The 24,185-nt window shown below is 37.6% G+C and overlaps 1 long non-coding RNA gene across 1 annotated transcript; it reads right to left on the bottom strand.

Moving 5' to 3' along the window:
• Window positions 1-17,217: 17,217 nt before the first annotated feature.
• LOC125098278 (uncharacterized) lies at window positions 17,218-23,795 on the bottom strand. The gene is made up of 2 exons (XR_007126781.1): window positions 23,467-23,795; window positions 17,218-17,465 (listed from the first exon to the last, which is right to left on the bottom strand). It is a non-coding gene; the product is annotated as an uncharacterized LOC125098278 (long non-coding RNA).
• Between the last annotated feature and the right edge of the window lie 390 nt (window positions 23,796-24,185).

Below are 24,185 nucleotides of genomic sequence, written 5' to 3'. Positions count from 1 at the left end.
GGAGTTAATCTTAATGGAGTAATAGAGTTTTAATCAGCCCATAAGGTTGATAAATTGGGTTGATTGGAACCACATCATTAGACAGTGAATTTTGGCAGATTTTTAATAGTCACTGAGGGTGCCTGAGATTTATGGTCTAGCCAGTTTATTATTTTCCTTTGGCTGAATGATCATTTTAATGTCCTGTGACATACAATATACCCTGCCTACTGTGGAATTTATTCAATGACAAGTTTTTAACATACCGTAAGTCCAGATCATTACATTTCAACTAAGGAGCAGTATAGAACTTCGATGTTGTTCTTTACTTCAGACACTTAAGAGAGATGAGGTATTTCATTGGTGATATTTAACACAGTTCCCTGTTGTTGATCTGAGGCCCTGTGTAAAAGAAGGTCATAAAATAGTGAATACCTCTGACCAAAGGATTGCATCACCTGTCAAAAAATTGGAGTTTTGAAAAATGCTTTGCCAGAAGAGCCTCATAGGCTTTCATTCTAATGCTGATTGTAGACACAGCTGACTCCGCAGACAATTTTACACAATGACAATAAACATGCATATGCCTGCATGAGGAACATAGGCTCATACAATTACATCTCTGCTCACTCAAGTACTAGTCACTCTATGCAATTACTCTATACATATATACTCAAAGAAAATGTGGGGGTTCCAGCCTCCCCATATTTTCCTTCCCATTATTATTTATCCCATTATTGTATCCCATTATTATAATGTATCCCATTATATATTATATATATTATATATATATTATATATTATAATGTATCCCATTATTGAATACAGTGGGATTCTCTTTCTGCAATTGTGAGTACCACAGTCCCTCCTCTTCTCAAAAGTGGGTCAGCTCTGCCAAATGCTTGTGAACACTTTTCAGCAGACAGTTTGAATAGAAATAGAGGTTTAAAGAAAATGAAACTACATCACTATAAAATCCATCTACTGACCCTGGTTATAATCCTACTACCCAGGTATTCTAGAAAGGGTGATGTTCAGGATTTAAGAAGACTCCAAATGTAAAAGTATCATGAGAAAAAACAAGCATCCTATCACATTTTATGTGTCACACACCTTAACAATCACTTTGATTACATCAACTTGTCTTTGTGGTAACTGGATGAGGCTGGCCCTATCCCTCCCACTTTTTGGATAAAGAGATTGAGGCTTAAAGAAGTTACATTGCACACAAGATCCCCTTGTTACTAAATGTGACATCAGGACTGAGTTCCAGGTATGTCTGACACCAACCTGGGGATCCTCAAAGCATATTATTTTGCCTTGGGAGGAACCACAACACCATCCAACTTGATAGTCAGTAATCATAGGAAGTTATTGGCAGTTATGCATTTTTTTTTCCTTTTGGCCACTGAAAGCTTAATTTGATTGACCAGTTGGTTGGTTTGTTTGACCAGTATGTAACATGATTTCTTCCATTCAGCCAAAGAGAGAGAGAGAGAAAAGAAAGAAACCTAGTTCTATGGAAAATGGACCTGGCCTCAAGAACATTGTGTGGTCGATAAAGGTGCAATCAGTTTACCTCCCTGATTGATTCAAGGGGCTCCAGGACTTGAAGACTCCATGTAAAGTTAGTGGCAAATCATATTCACTCATACATTATCTCAGAATCTTCCCTTCCAAAGGAACTTATCTCCCCAGCATTAATTTCTCTCTCATTCTTCCCAGACCAAAAACCCTTCATGTGCTGATGAAATTATCTTTTCTCCTAATCCAACTACTAACCTAGAGTCTCAGGAGAAATGCCCAAGAGTTGTCTGCTAATGCCTAAGAGTACAATGAGTACATTCTCTTCTGTATGAATGATAAGTAAGGAATGCACTGTTCCCATTATTCTTATAGAATTTCAGGCCTTTGCATAAAATAATAGGATTTAAATATACAACCAAAAAAAAAAAAGAAAAAAAGCCACCCAAACAAATAAACAAAACTTTAACTTTCTGTCAATTTCCATTAAACAAGGCAACTGACATTTTTATTTCAAAATGTCTTGTGAGGATGGCTCATTGGCTACATAAATATAAATGCACATATCTGAAATTCAAATGTCTGATTTCAAACATCGGTCATAGGCCAAAAATGTTGGCAAGATCACTCACAGATGTTTCACAGAAATGGGGAGAAGAGAGGTCAACGTACTGTAAATACATGTAGTTGCCCGATGCTTCTCTGGTCAATTTCCTCCTCAGCAGAATACATTTAGTGTAATAAATGTTTCATCTGGGAAGCTTTCCAGATTCATCATTAAAATAAAAAGTAAGCACAGTTGTTCTTAGTGGATCTTTTTTCCATCACAGTATTAGTCACATCTCAGAGGCATGCTGAAATGTGTTGGTGTGTACAAAAGGGTCAGAAGAGAAATGAGAATGAAAAAGAAAGAGAAATAAAAAATAAGAGAGGGGTATGGATTTTACAGGGAAAAGCCCTCACTTGTGGAATAAATTTAAGCTTTATGCCTCCTTGTCATCTGTTGGATGATAGCACAATATATTAAAAGTAAGATTTTATCTTGCAATGCCTTTTTGCTCTGGCTTAGCAAAATGATCTCCTTTTTCTAAGTATCTATAATAATTGCAGACTATTCTGCCTTGGATTGTTTGTGATTCTACCTTGCACTTTTTGTGTTGCTAGTTATTTTAAATTCACCGAAGCCAGGAATCATATCTTAGGTTCTGTGGATTTCTCACTGTCTTAGTCTGCTCAGGCTGTCATAAGAATATAGCACAGACCGGGTGGCTTAAACAGCAGAGCTTTGTTTTCTTGGAGTTCTGGAGACTGGAAGTCCACGATCAGAATGCCAGTGTGGTCAGGGTCTGGCAAGACCTCTCCTCCTGGTTTGTAGACAGCCACCACCTGGCTGAATGCTTATGTGACCTCGTGACCTCATCTAAACCTAATTTCACTCCCAAACAAACATCCCCAAATATCATCAGCTGTGGGATTGGGGCTTTAATATGTGAATTTGGGGAGTACACAAACATTCAGTCCATAGCATTTATTTCACAAAATGAATTGCCTTATACACTGAAAATTGTCTTTAAACAGTGAGTTAAGGCGAGCTAATTAATGTGACTTTTATAATTAGAAGTAAAAAGTTTTCTGTTCATTGTTCTGAACAAAGACCTAGGATCATTGATCCTATTAGGATCCTATGTCTGGATCCAGGAGTCTGAGGGATGCTTTAAATAAGGGAGGGGAAATTTTGGTAGGAATTGGATTAGAAGGGAGACATGTGTTGTGTTGTGTTGTGTTGTGTTGTGTTGTGTTGTGTTGTGTTTTTATAAAAAAGGAAATTCAAAGGGAAGGGCAGAGTGGAAGCCTTATTGCTTTTATCCTATTATTTTGGCTAAAGAATAACAAGAAGTTAGAAAGTCTAGAAAATTTAAATTATTTTCCTAATTACCTAAAGCAGTGATTTTTAAGGTGAAATGCACTTATCCTCCAGAATATGAGATAATCTACTGGATATGGTGAGAAAATAATAAAACTTTTATTCAGATTTTGTCTAAAAAGGTAAGGAAGCACTTAAGCTCCTGCATTATAAGAAACCTTAAGGAGAGCATTTTAGTATGTCTTTTAGTAAGTATTTTATAAGCATTTTGTGATGCCTTGCCATTTTTGTGAGCCTGGGTTTGTCCAGTTTTAATGAAATAAAATCTGTCAAAATGGACAAATCACTTTAAATAATCCCAGGTTGAGTCAGGGAAATAAAAGTCACACTAAGTATTCCAAGCATTACAGTGTTCAAATATTAAATGGACTTCATTTGGAGAACAAAGTGATTATAAGACCATTGGAAGGGCTGGCTCTCTGAGAGCAAAATCAAGGAGACCACCACTAGTCCTCAGGTGTCAATACAGAAAACTAAGAAGTGCTGTTGCCATCCAAAGATTAGGAAATGTAGAAAACTGTGACCAAGGACACAGTCACCACTGGCTATGGCTCTGCAAAGATGATGGTGGTTAAGAGGATGGCATTTGGCTGATGTCACCACTTTCAACTGCCAAAGCCCATGCAGCCACCACCACCTGGAGAAGATGGAATGACTTGGAGCAACCTTCCACCTCCCAACTCTTCTGAAGGGCATTTTGTTGGCAGAACCTAAACCATATAGAGAATCCTGCTTGCTGAGGAGTCTAGGAAAGCTTTCCAGATCTGCAGTACAAAGGAAAGTCCAATAGAAAGCGGGATGGTCATTGAGCATCAACCTCAAATTTCCAGCCTAGAGGAAGATGGGAATAATGCCAAAACAAGAAAACACAAGAAAGTGGTGGAGTTGACACTTTGCTCATAGTGTGAATTCTGTCAGACATATTATAAAATTGTTTTTATACACACACACAAGTATATCTATTTATATTCTAACTAGATGAAAAAATTTCCCCCAAATTATAAAGTTACCCAAAAAGTGCTTTAAATATGGATTTATAGCCACTATTGATAAGTATGATATTCACAATAAGTTTTCCATTGTGATATTAGTTGATAATAAGAGGAACCCATTATGCATAAGACATTTAAAATTTTGTATCCAGATCATGAAAACAATGATCATGTTGTTTCAGATGATGTTTAAGGAATGTAAACCTTGGCCCAATACCTCACAGAATTTCACTAGACTTAATAACAAATATTTGAAAACTGTTGCAGTTTTAAAGTAAATAATGACTGTGGAAAGAAAGATACATTCCATTGGGGGAAACAATTGTTCTTTCTGCCAAGGTAGAAGTATTTGTAACACTAAATAGAAAATATGGGAAAAACTAAACACATACTCTAGTCAGTAAACACTATTGAATATATATAGAGTACATTTCTAAATGTTTGTAAAAAAATATAAAAAAAGCATGTGGTCTGAAAAGTGTGTTGTACAGTTTAATAAAGGCACAGATGTTTCTAACATGTATCGTGTTATTTTCTAGAATCTGTGCTAAACTAAAATGCCTATAGAAGTAATTATTTTAAGTCACTAAAGAAAAGAGGTCCTGGAGAAGGTGAAACAATATTTGAAGGAGAAAAAAAAAATGTGTAAATGTAGCCACTGATGGAAGAACTGCTCTGACAAAAATAAAAATAGTAATATTATTTAAAGGTTTCTAAAATAAGTTCACAGAGATGGCACCAGATGTGAAATTACTCACAGCATTGCTCACAGACACATTATTGCAACAAAGGGAGGGATAAAGTGCGATGGGAGGATCAATGCCCTTAATTTAATAAAACCCAGTCTTTTAAAATACAAGAAAATCTTTAAAATACTTTATTATGACACTTGGATGCACATTAACACCTTTCAAAACAAATAAAGATTTTCTCCAGTTCTATCATAGCAAAAGTGTTAAAAGAAATTGTTAAAGTTGTATACACACACACACACACACATGCACGCACACACACATATATATTCTAATTCTGCTGATTTAGTTGGTGGTGATATCCAGATGTTAAACAGCAAATAAACATAATTTAAAAATAAACACATTTAATTGGGCCCCTCAAAATATGGAAAATTATTTTTACAATGAATGTGAAAAATGAAACAAATGTTATGGAAGAATGTTTTCAAATCAATAGTTGGAGCAATTCCATCATTATGTTATTTATTATTAAATACAATATGTGGGAATTATAAATATTCACTACGCTTCTAAGAAATTTGGGCAAAAAATTCATAGCTTATTTTAAAAAACCAAAATAAAGAACATTAGATTTTGATATCAAAATCTGTTATCAAGAAAAATGGAAAAAGGTTAAGGAACTTGAAAGAAAAACCTTATGATATTGAAAAATAAACTTCATGGTTTGCTAAGTACAAACAATAATATTCTTCTATTTTAATTTGTTTTGAAACTATTTTTTCATCCATGATAGTAGTTGAAATCCAATATCAAAATAAATTGAATTTAGAACCACATATTGCAAAATGTGAATTTGATATTTTTTTTAAAAAATTGATTATATTCAATTGCATTACTGAATATTTTAATTAGAACAAAAATATTACTAAATTAAAGTAAAAATATTATAAAATGGTGTTTCCTTTTTATCTCATAATCTTTCTTGATTTGCTGTGTTTTTTTACAATGTAAAATTACACTATTAGCACAGTATATTTTGTTTTCTCCTGCTACATAACAAACTACCCCCAAACTTAGTGGCTTGAAAGTAGCAAGCCTTTATTTATCAAGGTTTCTGTGGGTGAGGAAAGCAAGTGCAGCCCAGCTGGGTGCCTCTGGCTCAGATCTTCCCGCACAGGCTCTTAAGCTGTGGGTGGGAGCTGCAGTCTCTCAAGAACTGACATGATCTGAAAGTTCTGCTTCTAAACTCCCTCACACGGACTTGGTAGGCTTCAGTTCTTCATGGCCTTCTAGACCCAGAATCTCAGCTCCTCGATTTGCCACACGAGCTTTTAAAATTTCAGGGCTGCTCACATCATGGCAGCTGGCTTGCCTTAGAGTGAATGAGTGACAAAATGAGAAAGGGTGCTCAGCATGGAAGGTGCAGTCTTTTTGTATCATGATCTCAAAGGGACATCCCGCCAGTTTTGCCATATTCATCAGTAGTGCACCACCAGGTCCAACCCATGCTCAGGGCTAATGGGAATCTCACAAAGACGTGAATGCCAAATGGATCATCTAGGACCACATTATAGGCTGCCTACTACACACAGAAATACATGTATGCAACATTTAAGTATATAATATGTTAATATTGAGTCGCAGAGAGTTTCTGTTTGAGAGAGTGAAAAGTTCTGGAAACGGATAGCAGTGTTTTGTTTTTTTAAAGATTTTATTTATTTATTTGAGAGAAAGAGAGGGAGAGCACGGAGGGAGAGGGGTTGGAAGAAGCAGATTCCTCACTGAGCAGAGAGTCCCATGCAGGACTCGATTCCCCAAACCCAAGATCATGACCTGAACCAAAAGCAGATGCTTAACTGACTGAGCCACCCAGGTGCCCCGATAGTAGTGACTGCTATGAAAACTTTGTGAATGTACTTAATGCAACTCAATTATACACTTAAAATGGTTGAAATGGTAAATTTTGTTATATATTTACCACAAAAGAAGTTTGAAGACAATTTTTTTTTTACAAAATTAACTTTCCATTTTTTTCCAAGTATGCAGAAGACAGCGACGACAGATCAGATTCTTTTTTTTTAATTTAGAAAATGTTGCGGCACCTAGGTGGTTCAGTTAGTTAAGTGGACGACTCTTGATTTCAGCTCGGTCATGATCTCAGCGTAGTGAGATGAAGCCCCAAGTCCAGCTCCACACGCAGTGGGCAGTCTGCTTAAAATTCTTTCTCTCCTCCTCCCTCTGCTCCACCCCTACTCTCTCTCTCTAAAATGAATAAATACCTCTTTAAAAAATAAAAATAAAAATTACAAAATGTTAAATGATTGGGGTTATAAATATATGTGGTTTGTAAACAACATTTTGACTAAAACTTATAGTTCTTTTTCACTTCTCATAAAAAGGAGAATAGAGAAGGTGACAATGGTTGGGAAGGATCTTTGATTTATTTAACTTTTTCTAAGGTGTCTTATGAAGACTGAGTCCAAAAAGGAGGTGAATTTTGGTATATGCTTCTAAAGCAGGAGTTTAAACTAAATTCATTATCAACTTATCAACCATTTCTAATCCCTGTCCAATACAAATATTTCCTACTACTATATTTTTCTCTTGGAGAGAACTGTCCTGAAGTCTTCATCCAAAATAGAAGTCTTGATATTATCCTTGATTTCTCATTCTCCACACCAAGTGGAGTGGCTACCAAGGTTTGCCAGTCTTTCCTTCTAAATATATCTCAAATGTCTGCCTTCATTTTTTTCTTTTTCAGTCTGCTGATGTGATGGATTACATTAATCAATTTTCAAATATTGCCACAACTTTGCATACCTTGGATAAATGCCCCTTGGTCAAGGTGTATATAATTATTTTCTTGTTTCCTATGCATTCAATTTACTAGTAATTTGTTGAGGACTTGTGCACCTATGTTCATGAAAAAATATTGGTCTGTCCTCCTTTTCAGTCTTATTACACCCTAATCCCAATCACCTTACCTTCCAGTCAATGGTACCATATTGCCTCTCCTTCCCCCTTCTCTCTCTCTCTCTCTCCCTCTGTTTTCTTTTCCTTTTCTTTCTTTTTTTTCTTTTTTTGGGAGTCGGGCATAAATGTCATTACATGGTGAACATGTGTATTTATGTATGTCTTTTCCATTTGCCCAAGACTTCTTGTAAGACTTACTCATCTTTGATTCTCAGGGCTTAGACCTAGTGCTAATTCCTGCCGTATGTTTATAGTTAATGATTATTGTTTTATTTGCAAAGGAATGAATGAAATATTTTGTGTGTAATAAAATGTAATAAAAGAGATGTAACATCATGTGAGATCTTCTATTAATAACTTCTGAGGTCACTTCCATCTCTTTTATCCTATGATTACTTTGATTTTATCTTTTAGTGATTATATGTGGGATTGGATCAATGTTGTGTGGAAAAGCACATTAAGAAAAGATTTAAGAAATCTTATTTTGCTATTACTGCAGTTATTGCTACTCTTCAAATTAGATTCTCTCTTTCATAAAGTATTTTAATATTTATTTTCTATTGACATTATGACAATTTTTTTTAAAGATTTTATTTATTATTTATTTGACAGAGAGAGATCACAAGTAGACAGAGAGGCAGGCAGAGAGAGAGAGAGAGAGGGAAGCAGGCTCCCTGCTGAGCAGAGAGCCCGATGTGGGACTCAATCCCAGGACCCTGAGATCATGACCTGAGCCGAAGGCAGCGGCTTAACCCACTGAGCCACCCAGGTGCCCCGACAATTTTCATATAGATATGAAAGAGTGTGTCTTTGTCCTGAACCAGCTTTTGCCTCCCTTGAACTTTGATGAGTCACTTTGAAGAGTAATGATGATTATGTTAATTCATAATATTATTATTGTTATGTAACTACAAAGTTTCTTCAACTTTGAATCCATATTTTATCTATTAGCTGGCATATATGGGGAAACATCTTTGTGACATCTCTTTGTTCCTGAAATGTTTTGAATATAATGTGGGGCAAACATTTTACAAGCTTTCTATATAATAACAGTTGACTGTCCTAAACAACACAAATTTATTCATTACTGCCCCAACACTCGATGCCTTTTATAGGGGTTTATAGCTTTAACATTTTTTTAAAGTAACAATCCCTGTTTTTAGCCTTGAAATTTTTAAATTTCTCACTTCAGAGCTTTACTAGAGAGAGATTGTGGGTTTAATAAATAATGCACTATTTCATTTCAGATATTATTACTCTCCAGAATAAATAAATTTAAGGAAATCCTCAATGTCATTATGGACTCTATAATGTAGATGTGCGTCCTCGCTCTTCACTGCCATGGTGTACTAGACCTTGAAAATGCCTCCGGTCCATGTACCTGCCTAGAAAACCAGTTACTTCCAGATCTGCCTTTAAAAATTCTGTAATTTAGCCAAAAAGAATTTTTAAAAAGAAATTTAGTCCTGCCCCCAAAATAAGAATGTTATTCTTATTTTCTGTAATGCTTAATTTCTTAACAAATACTACTAAGTAATTATTTTGTCATATATAATATATTGCAAAAACAAATGACCACAAGTCTAAGTGGTGATTTTCTTCCCTTAAATGTAAAGCAAACTAAAAAGGCCAGATTTATGGAACTAGAAACTGAAAGCCCTTGCATATTCTTAGCCCAACCAAAAGTTCTATACAACCCCTTATCTTATCTAATTAAAGTGTCATGGCCTGGGATGAAAAGAACATGATCTTGAAAACCAGATTCTCCATGTGAACTTTTAAAAAATTTCTAATGTGGTGGTTTTTGTTGTTGTTGTTGTTGTTGTTGTTGTTTTCCCAAGACCACAGAAAGGGTTGATAGTGGCGGGAAGAAAGTGAAAGCAAAAGTAGCATTGACAAAGAGTCAAAAGAGTGGTCCTCCCCTCAGAGATTGTGCTTAATCTCAATTCTGCCCTTGCAAACAAAGGGGCCCAGGAGCTTGAGGAAGACCTCCTGAGAGCTACAGATCCTGGCCATGGAAAGTACTCGGAAGAGGAGGTTTCCCCTAATCCTTTCTAAAGAGAAGGTTTCACAACATCTAGAGAGCCAGGGGATCTGAACAAAATAACTACCACTGTTGGCTGAACTTATAGAACCTGTAACTTTTTGTTTTCCTCCCCCCAAAATATCAAATGGTCAGAAAATTTCAGTGCAATATGAAAAGCAAAGCCCACATTTTTAGTTAAATAATAAACTAATGTTACACTTTCTAGGGAGAAACAGTATTCTTATTTGGAGAAGGTTTGTTTTATGTTTTTTGTTTTATTTAAATCCCATTTCCCTGATGATTACTGATGTTGAGTACTTTCCCCTACACCTGTTGACCATTTGTATGTCTTCTCTGGAGAAACATCTCCTCAGTTTCTTAATCCATCTTTGGGTTTTTTAATGAATTAGTTATTTGTTTGCTATTGAATTGTAGGAGTTCCTTATGTATTTTGGATATTAACCCTTCATCAAATATATGGCTTCCAAATATTTTCTCCTATTCTGTAGGTTGCTTTTTCATTTCACTGACTGTTTTCTTCCTTCTGTAAGAGCTTTTTAGTTTAATCTAATCTCACTTACCAATTTTTTTCTTCTGTTGTCAGGGAATTGCAAATCAAAACCACAATGAAATAACACCTCACACAGGTAAGGATGGCTATTATCAAGAAAAAAAAAAAGATTGCAAGCATTGGCAAGGATGTGGAAAAGAAAGAATCTTTGTACACTGTTTATGGGAATGTATGTTGGTGCAGGTAGTCTGGAAAACAGTATGAAGTTTCCTCAAAAAGTTAAAAATAGGACTACCAGATGACCCAGCAATTCAACTTCTAGGTATAAAATCCAAAAGAATTAGAACTTTAAAGAGATAGCTGCATTCCATGTTCACTACAGCATTATTCACAGGAGCCAAGAGGAGGAAGACATAAATGTCTACCAATGGATAAATGGATAAGGAAAACGTGTATACAAATACAATGGAATATTATTCAGCCATAAAGGAGAAGGAAATCCTGCCATTTGTGACAACGCGGATGAATCTGAAGGACATTATGCTAAGTGAAATAAACTAGACACAGAAGGACAAATAGTACAATGATGCTATTGAATAAGGAATCTAAAATTGTCAAACTCATAGAAGCAGAGAGTGGAATGGTGGCTGCCAGAAGCTGGAGGGAGAGGTAACAGGCAGCTATAAGGCAAAGGGTTGAAAGTTCCAGCTATACTATATGAATAAATTCTAGATAAGGAGAGCACATGATATGATGAGCACTGGGTGTTATATGCAACTGATAAATCATTGAATGCTACATCCAAAACTAATGATGGACTAAATGCTGGGCAACTGAATTTAAATTTTAAAACATGAATGAATTCTAGAGATCTACTAGACAGTATAGACATTATTTAGCAGTACTGTATTGCATAGTTAAAAATTTGCTAAGAGGATAGATCTGAAGTTAAGTGTTCTCATCATAAAATAATAATAATAACAACAACAAATAAAGAGGATGAAAGAAAATTTTGGATGTGATGGATATATCAGTAGCCTAGATTGTGATGATGGTTTCACAGTTGTATACTTATCTCCAAACTCAGCAAGTTTTATACATTATGTCTAGTCTTTGTATGTCAGACATCAATAAAGTGATTTTTTTAAATTCCAAATTTGAGAACCATGACAAGATCGCTATTGCCCCAAACTGAATTCTGCTGAACTTCTATTTCTAAGAGCAGGAGCTCTTCTCACTGGAGATCATGTTTACAGATCAGTTTGTAATATTATAAAGGCATCAGAAACACAGAAATAAATGGAGCATCCCTGAGCTGATTAGATTATCCTGAGCTCTTTCCACATGTGATTGGAGATGATCTAATTGGCTTGTGTAGTAAGTAAGTTATCCTGAGTGTTTGAATATAATGCATGTATGTTTACAATACCAAAGCACATTAGAAATAGATTCATTTACTCTCTTTCTCTTGGCATTATTCCTATTAGGGAAAGCTTTCCACGGTGCTTCCAATGAAAAGGGGGGGGGGGAACGTTTGGAGTGATTCACCATTGGCTCCTAAGGATTTTCCTCTATCTGAATCATTAGCTGCCTTCAAATGCCATTTTAAGAGAAAAAGTGTGCTTTCTGAGTCCGTCTTTACCTAACCAGTTTTCTGTGATTGGTCTCTCACATGAAAGGAAATGGAGACCACTCTCAACAGTGTATTCAATTGTGTTGGAAACTATTACCTATTCCCTATTACCCTGCCTTGCTTTCTGTCTTAATATAAAGCAATTGAAATCATAATAAGAAAAAGATTCAGATCTGAGAAAAAGAACATTTTATTTTCACTTCTCATTTCAAGCTACTGTTTCTGGCTATTAAGTTCTCTAATTCTCAGGACACATAGAATATATATTGCTAGAAACAGAAAGGATGTAATTACTCACATATTAGATTAATTAATGGGATCCTTTATTGATATTTTTATATTCTGAGGATTGTATACAAGAATGAGGAACAAGATGGCGAATGGCGAAATAGACCTTTTGGACCACAAAAGCAATTTTCTAATTGCTTAATATTTTTTTTAGTAATCATGGAGTTAATAAATCTAGACAAAGGCATGGAATTAAACTGACAATAAAGACATCATCTAATCATAATTAAAAATTGAAGAGCAATCAATGTGTATGCATTAAACATTGTGACAGTTACTCCTACATCTAAGGTCCTGAGTCTCTTCTGGTTTTCATCTAAACAATAATAGCTCTCACTGTATTTCACACACCATTCAGTTTTTATTCATTTGGTAACCACTTATACAGTACATACTTCACTCTGAACTCATATTTTGCTGTCCACATTCTCTACAAAAGCATGGCCTTAGTAGCCAGGTAAATATGATGCTCGCACTAATTTTTAACATCTCTTCACCTGTGAGCAAATCTTAACCAATTAACATTGTTTCATAAGATTGAATAGGCAAAACTTTTATTTAAAAACACACACACACAACTAGCTTTTACTAGCCCATCACACAATAACAACAACAACTGTGCAAGGCACTGCATTGGAGAGAATTCAAGAAACAAAAATGCTCTGTTCAGAATGGAATTCATACTGTTCCATTGTGACAAGAAGGAGGTGGACTTTCAAAGCTGCAAGAACCTTGTTCATTTGAGCAGTAGCTCATGCTGTTCATTCTCCTAAAAGGAGAAAATAATGCAACCATGCTAGTTTCCTTTTTTGGAACTTGAGTTCTGCAAGGGCATTTCCCCTTAGTGCACATAGTCTTGTTATCCAATTCAATCCTATTATTTCACTGGGGCCAAGAGAGTTAAAACGCTCTTTCCAAGACCATGTGGTTGATCACAATCAGTTAAGATGAGAACCTCTATTGTGTGGTACCTACTTGTTATGTATCGAATTGTGTCCCCTCAAAATTCATGTGATGAGGCCTAATCCCCAAGGTGACTGTATTTGGAGATGGGGCCTTTAAGAGAATAATTAAGGTTAAATGAGGTCATGAGAGTGAAATTCTAATCCTATAGGACTGCTGTCCTTATAAGAGGAGTTAGGGCTACAAAAGCTCTCTCCTTCTCTACATGCATGCATGGGAAAAGGCCAGTGATAAAGCATTGTCTGTGACCTAAGAAGTAAGGTCTCACCAGAAACCAATTCTTCTGGCATTTTGATTTTCAACTCAGCCTCTGGAACTTTGAGTAAATAGGTTTCTGATGTTTGAACCACCCAGTCTGTGGTATTTTCTTAAAACAGTCAGAGCTGCCTAAGATGTTATCCACATCCTTGGTCCCAAAAAGCCCTGAGAGACAAATAGTCAAACCAACCCAGAGTGATGTGAAGCAAAGTCAACAAAAGCCTGAGCCAATGGGACCTGGGGGAGTGCCTCATTTCCTCTGAGAAGCACAGCTCAAGACAGAATTAGATGTGCAGAGACTCACTGAGGGGAAAACTTGTGAAAGACAAAGGCCAGAGGGATCAGGAGCAGATGGGCAGAGCCTTCCAGTTGTAATGTGGGTCTGACATCTATGAAGCGAAAAGAAGGATTAGGGAAGAAGAGTTCCAAACTGCAAGGGTAGCCCCAAGACATTTTTGGCCAGGTTGATGGAGAGACCCAGAGCAAAGATGGCTACTCTGAGGAGTCCTCCATTGGGATGAAATGGCCAAATCTAGGATTCCCACTGTGCTCATTCATTGTGCGTAGCCTGCAGCAAATGAGGCCTCGGCATAAACACTGAGGTGGATCTGAAGGGGAAGCATCTGGATGCTACCCACCAACTTGCCCTCTCCTAGTAGATTCCCATGAATGGCCCAGCTCCTAGGTCAGAGGGTCAGTGTATTATGGCAAAACCAGGACTCAAATTTGGAAGATGTTGTTCCTTTCCGTTCTAATACATTACAAAGTTTTATTATTTCTTATTTTCAAGATTTATTTATTTTAGAGAGAAAGAGAGAGAATGTGAGCCCAGGGGAGGGAGAGAGGGAGAATCTTGAGCAGACTCCCCACTGAGCATGGAGCCAGATATGAGGCTCCATCTCAGAACCCTGCGATAGTGACCTGGGCAGAAATCAAGAGTCAGATGCTCAACCAACTTAGACACACAGGTGCCCCACGTTACAAGATTTTAAAGCCAAGGAATGGAATAAAATTAAGTACACTACACAGATAGTCATAAAGCCTAGGCCTGGGTAGATGGTTTACTTAGCAAATGTTTATGGTATGTGATATTTGTAGTGTTTTAAAGTCTATAATAATGTTTGCTTTTTTTTCCTGCTCACTGTGATTTGATGAAAACCCAAATAATGAGTAATGTGATTCATTCTGCCCTGTTGACAAGTATGTGTCTAATATTTGCAAATAAAATGATAGCATACCTCTCAGGGTGTGAAGCCATCTGTCGTCATCACAAAATTGGTCCTTATCAAGTTATCAAACTGTCATGTGCGATTTTAAAGACCTTTCAGTGCCTGTGCTCACCTCTCATTCTATGAAATGGAATGCAGTGGGGTTAATACATTTTTCTCCCATTGATAGGCATGAAATTAGTCCCAAACTCTACAGAAGGAGAGTTAGTAACATCAACTTAGAAATCTTCTATAAAACTCTCATTTTTTGGAGCTATCCAGAATCCCAGCGCCCAGCTAAGTGGAGTATACTGTGTCAGTGGAAAGTGGGAGGACCGTATCTAAAAGGAAACACCTGCGGCAGAGAGGGCCCTTCCATGAGACAAACCACACTACACTTGTAAGCGGACTGACTTGTGTCTTCATAAGATCCACATGTTGGAGCCCTAACCCCAGTGTGATGGAATTTAGAAATGGGGCCTTTGGTAGATACTCATTTTTTTTTTTTTAAGATTTTATTTATTTATTTGACAGAGAGAGAGAGAGATCACAAGTAGGCAGAGAGGCAGGCGGGGTGGGGGGAAGCAGGCTCCATGCTGAGCAGAGAGCCCGATGCAGGGCTTGATCCCAGGATGCTGGGATCATGACCTGAGCCGAAGGCAGAGGCTTAACCCACTGAGCCACCCAGGCGCCCCAGATACTCATGTTTAAATGAGGTAATGAGAAGAGACAGTCATCCTCACTCCCTTTCCACCTATTCACAAAGAAGTCACGTGAGCACAGAGCTGGCAGTAGCTCAGTTGGCACCTGGACCTTGGACTTCCCAGCCTCCAGAACTGTGAGAAATAAATGCCGCTGTTTAGCCACTCAGGCTACCATATTTCGTTACAGCAGTCCAAGCTAAGACACACCCATAGCTCAGCTAAAGCAACCTCTACAAGGAAGTTTCTTCATCTCTGATGTTGGAGTCTTCCCAGCGAAGGTAGAATAGAGAGTCTTCAGAACAAACTGAAGTGGTTCTCTTCAGAGAGCAGTTTCCTTGTTGCTGAAAGACCTCCCCTGAGGGTGGACTCTCCCATAAAGCTGGCTAGAGACTTCATGCTCAGCAGAGTTAATCACAGACTTTGTGCCTCATTATTCATCCTTGACATTATGGTTTCATTTGTGTGTCTGTTATCCTCCAGTAGGATGGGGCTTCCATTGGCCCATCACCTTACAGCCTGCTACAACTCTGGTTAGGCTGAGAGAATGATAAGAGTCATTAGCAAAGATAATAGAAATTGAAAATGCACGTGCCCTGATTTCCCTGCCCTTATTTCTCTATTTGCGAACAGATGATCAGAAATGCTTTCTTCCATGGATGACCCTCAAGGCCTTTAATCCCACCAAAGAATCATTGCGATAATGTGAAAGATAGTTTGGCTCAGAGCTAATGGGGAGTGAGGAGCTTCCAGGGGACAGTGGCTCCTCTCACATCTTTCACAACCTTCTTGCCACTGCTTAATCAGACACAGGAGGAAGCAAGTCTCTGGGGGTGACTCCAGGTCAGGACTGACCGAGCAGACCTACGCTGTTTAAATATGCTTTAGATCTAAAATACGCTACTTCTGCTACTCTGCAAAAGTTCAGTGGGATAGAATGACTCAGAAATGTTGCACATTCTAAAACGCAAAACTTTTGCTAAATTCTTTGTAAGTTGTCCTGGAGTCCTTGTTTATAGCCTTGTGCCAGAGGAAGAATAGAAAACAGATTTTCCTATTGTATCAGACTAATCTACTCATTACTGGGAGCAGGCGGGGGGGGGACCAGATCATTATACCCAGAGTCATTTCCTTTTTAGGATGGAACAATAATTTATAGACCACAAAAGGATGTTGTGCAAGGTGACAGGACTCAGGACTGGCTTGATGAAATATTTCACATATTTTATTAATTTCCAAGCTCAGCTAATACTTCGCAAATTTATGTGAACTATTTTGTTCTTTTCACAAAAATGTATTCCACTATGCTTCTTGTTGATTCAATAATTGACCACAGTCCAGGATTTGAGAGCCAATGTTCAAACACCATTCAATCACATAATTGAAGAAAAGAAACATCAGTTTCTTTGGTTTGGTTGTCCAAGTATATTAAAAGTACAGCTGTCCTTGGGTATTCCCGAGATCCCAGCTGAACAGCACCCCTCATTCTGACTCATGCTTACCACCAGAGCCTGCACAAGCAAATTCCAAACACACGCAGACACCTTGCAATCTCACTCTTTTTATTAACATTAAGGCTCATATGGCATTACTGTAACATATTGTAGTAGGCAATATAGTTTGGCTTTTAACTCATCTTACATATATTTGGCTTCTTTGAGGAATCCAGGTAAATAACACTAGCTTGTTAGTATGGCATGGTATCAGGAGAGATGGTTGGTCCAGGAGTGAGCACGCCAGTTCTGATTTGACTCTGCATTCATTTCCTGGGAAAATCACTTTTTCTCTTAGCTGAAAAACAAAGCAGGGGGAACAGTAGGACCTTATTGCATGTGGATGTTCTGTATAAATTTAAATGAAGTAACAGTTATGAAACAATTCAAATATGGCTAGACACATGGCTGGAAGAATTGGTCGCCTCCCGCTATTAAATCCCCTTTTCTGCATTTAATACTTGGGGAAGACCTGAAGGGCAGCAGAGACAGATAAGGAGTGCCCGCTCTGCTTTGCCTTCACCCAGCCTTCTTTCCTATCACCCACACCCAAACATATTTTGCCAAACATCACTCATTCTCTCTGAGGGAAGCCATTCCTTGGGAGATGGTACACCCCTGGACTGGCATATGCCAGCACAGCTGAAGGAAAAAACTCCCATGAATCCACATGGAGAGGCAGAGGCTCCAAGGAGCTAATTAGTTCTTTGAGCGAGACTCACACAGACACAGACCTAGGCCCTGCCAGACCCAGATAGAAGATGAGGGCCAAGCGCCAAACGCAAGGCAGGCCTTTCGCTGCTCCATAGGGTGTGAAAATTCCTTCCGAGAACTGAACGGTTATTTTTTTTCCCTGAGATTTGTTGCTTCTAGGAATGAGATGAGACATTCAAACTCATTTCCCTAGAGGCTGAAACCAAATTTGAAACTAGCAGTGAAAACAGTGAAAGACCAATAATTTCGCCAGCTGGCTCTCCTACAATAATCTAACATCGTATGGGAAGTTGTAATATGTTGTGTGATTACTTCCTCTCTTTTTACTTGTTTGCTTTCCTCCTCTATTTCTGAGTTATCTTTCTTCATTTTGTGAAGAACAATATAAATATATAATGTTTTCAGATTGGAAACAAGTTTTCCAAGCTAGTGGGTTATTCTTTTTTTTTTTTTAATTTTTTATTTTTTCAGCATAACAGTATTCATTATTATTGCACCACACCCCGGTGGGTTACTCTTTATTTCTGAATACTTTGAGAAGGAAGTTGTCATTTTTGTTTTCCTCCCCGAGAAGTAAAGAGAAAGTCACCACAGAGCTAGGTACATAATGAATATAACAAGGAATTATTTTATTGGAATCCTACATGCTTTTGGTTATTAGGTTACTGGTTTTCTGTAATATTCGACCCCTTTCAAACTGTGAAATTTGCTCAATTTTTATTGGAAACATGGTGGTATTTCAGCCAGAGTTTAATCTGCTCAAATTATTATACTTCTTGAGCGTGTAGTGTTATTGTCTCACCTCCAATATTACATATATGTTTGAAATACATATGGGTATATATCTGCGTAAAAGCTAATCTTAAGGGTGCAACCCCATCATTATACACATATCTCGGGTTTCTGAAGAATTTTTGCATACTTTCTGAAGTTTGAATTACCTAGAAATGCACAAACACGCTTGATGTTTAAGTGACTTTTTTCTTGTAAGGTATTTTGATTTAACATTAGTTATAAGAATAAGAATATGAGTATTGTTTCTAAAATAAATGGAAATTTAACCCACTGTGGTATTTATTTTCATCCACTCCTCCTTACCTGTGTAGAACATTACAAATTACACTCTCCACTACCATGCTATCTTATTACTGATGGATTCCCATGATACCTTGCAAGCGTCTGTCTGCCCCATGCCCGGTTCAGGTTTAGCAGCTGCAGCCACAAGAGGCTTATGCCCAAAGACCCCACAACTTAGCAAGTGCTCAGATATGGAAGGAAGGAATTGCAATAAATGGGAATATCATTTTTTCCCATAATAATTTAATGTCTTTTTAAAGTATCCATTATATTAGCTAATAGAAATTTAATCAGTTTAGCACCAACTACCTACACTGCTCTCCTTGCTTTTCCTGGGACTGCGTGTGTTCTCAGGAGTTCATGTGGTGGCCAGGAATTACCAAGCTGCTCTGGCCCAGGCCGTTCCCTCTGCACAACATAGCCACAAAGACCTGTCAGGCTCTCTCCCCTTTCGCTATCCCCCTCCAGTACCCAGTGTCGCCATGTTGTTCCCATGTCTCTCGGAATGAAGAGTGACTTCATGGAGCCATCTGAGCCTCTTCATCCTGACCATGCTGACTTCTGACACTCAGAGATCACTCAAACCTCTCACTCTGTGAGGACACTCAGGTCCCTCTGCCTAGGTGCATCACACAGGAATTTCTACATCTTTACTCCCAAACCTGCAGGTGGGGAAACTGAGGCCTTGCCAGCTTTTCCAGTTTTTCCAGGCAAGCTCTCTCTTCTCTCAGACACACGTGAAGTCCCTGTCATCCCCTCTGCGGCCATGTTCATAACTCCATTTGTGGGAACACATCTCGGTGCACACCCTCTCTGACTTCCTCTGCAAATCTCCTCTGACCCCACCCAGGGAATCATTTCTGAGCAGAGTTGTTATCTATGGAAGACTTAACTCCAAATCTCTGTCTTCTGAATTTCCCTGGTCCCCAGCTCTCGAACTCAAAAGACTTTTCTCTGCTGTAACTTTCCTTTCTTGAGACTAACTCCTTATTGACAAAACAAGGGGATCAATGGCTCAATGCAGGTAGCAAAGAGGAAGGGGGACTTATCAATTACATCAGAATATTGTATATAGGCAGCGCGGTCTATATATCACAAGATTTGTGATTCGAAGAATTACTGGTTACAAGGAGGGTCACTTTACTTGATTGTGCACAGACAATGTAATGACCAAGCAAATGATGTCACAGCTGAGACCTAAAAGATTAATAGACATTGGTCAGGCAAAGGGAAAGACTTGTAGGCATCGGATGCAGAAGTGCATGGATGCCAAGAGCACATGGAACATTCCAGAAACTAAAAAAGGTCAGTGTAACTGGAATATAAAGTGGGAAGCATGAAGAGGGATCCTGCAGCAGCAGGAGGAAGGCTGCAGAGATAAAGTCAGCTCAGCAGACATCACCTTCTTCCTTATTAAAGATCTCCATGTTTACTTGGGCCTAACAGGGTGAATCATGACTAATATGAGCCAATTCCAGCAATCTTATGCAAGTGATAGGTTAAAGATGAGCAAAATATCACAGTCTGGTGAACAAGCCACAAGAGAAAGTCAGCTGAATACTCAGGAAAAGTTTTCCTCCCTGATACTGGAAAGGTATGTGAGGTGAACAGAGAGTATTCTCTTTCCCACACTGTCCTTCCCACTTCTGAGTGTGACTGTTCACTGTCTGATGTTAGGAACTAGAGAGTATGTAACATGTGAATAGAGAGCTACAAATATAAGAATGGAAGACAGTGTGGTGATATGAAATATAGAATGATAAAAAGAGCCATGGTTCTTGGCTGAGGTAGACTCTGAAACAGGAACGGTATACCTCTGGATGTTCTAGTAAACAATAAATATCCCTATGGTGTAGGCCACTATTAGTTAGGTATTCAGTGACTTGCAACTAAATTCTTCCCAACATGGCAAGACGTTTCAGGATTTTGCAAGGGGAACTTAAATGACTGGGGTCAAGCATGGGAAGATATTTGCAGACAAATGGCAAGGACCACATTAAGGAGAAACATAGCAAGGACAGAATGGAAAACTGAAAGAAATTCAGTATGGTTGGAACTTAACATGTAAGTTTTGAGAAATGGAGCTCAGATACAGGTATAACTAAATCATTGATGTTCTTACAATCCAAGTAATGACATTTGGATTTTATCCTAGGGGCAGAGAAGTTATTGACAGTATTAAGAAGAGTTAGGTGATCAGATTTGCAATTTTAGAATTTATTCTGGATGAACATTGCCTAAACTAGGTTTCTATCAGAGGAATTGGAGAGTAAATTCCAGAGCAGGAGATGGAATCACTAAGATTTTGTAGTCAATTAGATTTCTGTAATGAGAAAGACAGAGGAGCACAGAATGATGTTCAAACCCAAATTTCTATCACAGCAACAGGAGAAGGAGCAAGAAACTCATAAGGAGTGAAGATATTGCTAATTGAAATTTCTTTTAAAAAAATGTCCTTTTAAAAGTCTTAAATATTAGTGGTTATCTAAATTTGAATTTTCTCATTATATAGTCACTAATCAAATAGGTGCATTAAGTATCCTTACAAGATTGTGACTGACCAGAAAACCATAATCAGTTTGCAGAAACCAAATTCCTAACCATATTTCTTTTCCAATGACCCCTTTATTTCCTTCCAGAATAAAGGAAGTGTTGAGTGTACATTGGGAGATTAAGAACCCCACAGAGACTAATGTGTGCATCAAGGCTGCATTTATCAATTAAGGGATTAACATTCTAACATAAGTTTAATAATCTGGTATTAACATTAAGACCCTATGCCTTAGCTTAGTGTATGCACCAGAGCCCCAATAAGAAAAACTGTGCCTTCAACCAAGGAAAATTCAAGAAGAATTCATTTACAAAGGGACTATTTACAGAATATTTTGGAGTATAGAGAAACTACCAAGGACAGTACAGTCACCTGGGTTAGAAAAAAAAAGTTGTCATCACCCACAAAAAAGGACAAGAGAAGAGGCGGGTACTAGAATCTAGAGAAACTTATATGTAAGACCACCTTGAGACAAGTGGTCCCTTTAGTCTAGAGACATAGCCTGCAGGAACTAATCACTCAGGTAGTCAGCCAGAGGAATAAATAGCCCTGACTTCACTCTGCTCCTTCCTCCTGATTTTCTCCCAGTGAAATTAGTTTAATTAGCTGAACCCAACTCAAGGACCTTGCCTAAGGCATCTCTTCAATATAATCATGTATTTCAGCCTGCAACCCAAGTAGGGGTGGAAAGATGAGAGTTAGTCTGGAGGGGTAAGTAGCACATATGCAGCATGACCATAGGTGGAAATATTATCTGAATCCATTATCTATGTGAAAATGAAACTCATATGTGAATTTAATAGCTAGGTTTTCAAATACTGAGAAGATGTATGGTTAGAATAAAGACAGAGAAGTTTTAGTTCAAAAAATTTGAATTGATAACATAAGGACTCACCAAAATCTAATTATGTAGTTTTAATCAGTCTTTCCTGCTACAGATATTAGCCCATATTTGTTTTTAACCATAACAGGTTTTTGGGCAGAGGAAGGGAACTGTAATAGGATTAATTATGAATGAAAGTGAGCAAAACTACAGTATTAAACTACATTGCTAATTAGACATTACTTAAAATTATAATTGTGTTTTTAGTGAATGATGCTTTTATAGTTAGAGTGGTATGATAATTGCTAATAATGAAAGGAAGAAATGGCGATAAAAGATCTCTTAATTTGATTTGGGTTTTGGAGGGCATTTTATACATAGTAGATGTTCTTACATTGAGTGTCATCTCGATTCACTCTAGGACTGAAGACATGATGGGATGTTTGGAGAGCCCATCCTGTGGATCAGCTAGGGCTCTATTTACATGAGATTGAGGTGCTGCCTGAATAGGAGTGAGTCCTAGAGGAAGACAGAGCCAGGAAAATCAAGTTATTTCAAGAAGAAAAATTCAGTGATTCTGATAAATGGCATAATGTCTGTTCTGTATTGCTCTCAGATCAAGCTTGAAAGGATTCACACCTGAGTGATAAAGCAAGGGAATTTAATGAACAGGCAAGAAAAAAAACTGAAAAATTATTATTTTACCAAAACCTACCAGGAACAATAAGAGAAGGCATCATATTGCAATGATCAGAAGTACCACTTTCAAATATCCTGCAGAAGGCAGGATATTTAATGTCATATGTAACAAACAGTCTTGAGGAGATATTGATGAGAATCTGCAGTAACATGAATACCCTCATCAATTAAAAATATCTAACATCCCTGTGTTTCTTTTAAAGGTCTTATTTATTTATCTGAGAGAGAAAGAGAGCACAAGCAGGGAGAGCGGCAGACAGAGGGATAAGGAGAAGCAGATTCCCCACTGAGCAAGAAGCCCAATGTGGGACTTGGTCCCAAGAGCCTGAGATCACAGCCTGAGCCAAAGGCAGATGCTTAACCGACTGAACCACCCAAGCAACACTTAACATCCCTATGTTTGATACAGACATAAGAATCCTTATCATACAGTACCTATAGTCTTGAGAAAATGTTGATAGATCACAGTAAGTGCCATCGTGGTGTCCTTAGAAGGTCGCAGAATACAACAGCTTCTTTGGCCATCAGCACCAATGGAAGGCTTTCCAAGGTAAGTTGGAATAGGAGACAATTTAAGTATAGGAAGTCTTGGTAGATTTCCAATAGAACAGGTGAAAGCGAGGCCAGAGAAATAGGACTTTTCTACTAATAAATCTATAGGGATGGAAAGGAAACAAGGATTCAATGACACATAAAGGTGAATAAGGGCTTTAACAGCATATAGATTAACCAATTAGCCTCAAAATCTTGTACATTGTCCGATTTAGTCTTTTCTTAACAAATGTTTGGCCAGTTTTGCATCATGCAACTAAGTATTACAGATAACCCTTCCCCTCAACTTTCAATACTTATGTTTTACACTCTTCCTCAGGTTAGGGAGGGAACCTGAGAGTTACATATTATAGTATAGCTTTACTTTTACTTTATATTAACCTATAATAGTGTCTTGATTATTTATATTTTTTAAAAAATCAAAATACCACTAGTAATATGAAAAATATCTTCTTGGGACTATTATCATTTTTAATTATTCATTCATTCACTTAAAGTACTTATTAAAGACCTGCTTTGTGAAAGAAATACATTAAATTTTTATTAATATTTAAATTTGTGTATATTTTTAGTAACTGATGGGTGAAAAATAGATAAGAGGG

Source organism: Lutra lutra, chromosome 4 (assembly GCF_902655055.1).
Source record: "Lutra lutra chromosome 4, mLutLut1.2, whole genome shotgun sequence".
NCBI classification, from domain to species: Eukaryota; Metazoa; Chordata; class Mammalia; order Carnivora; family Mustelidae; genus Lutra; species Lutra lutra.
The sequence above is the reverse complement of the archived record's forward strand: the minus strand, read 5'-3'. Positions and strand labels throughout refer to the sequence as shown.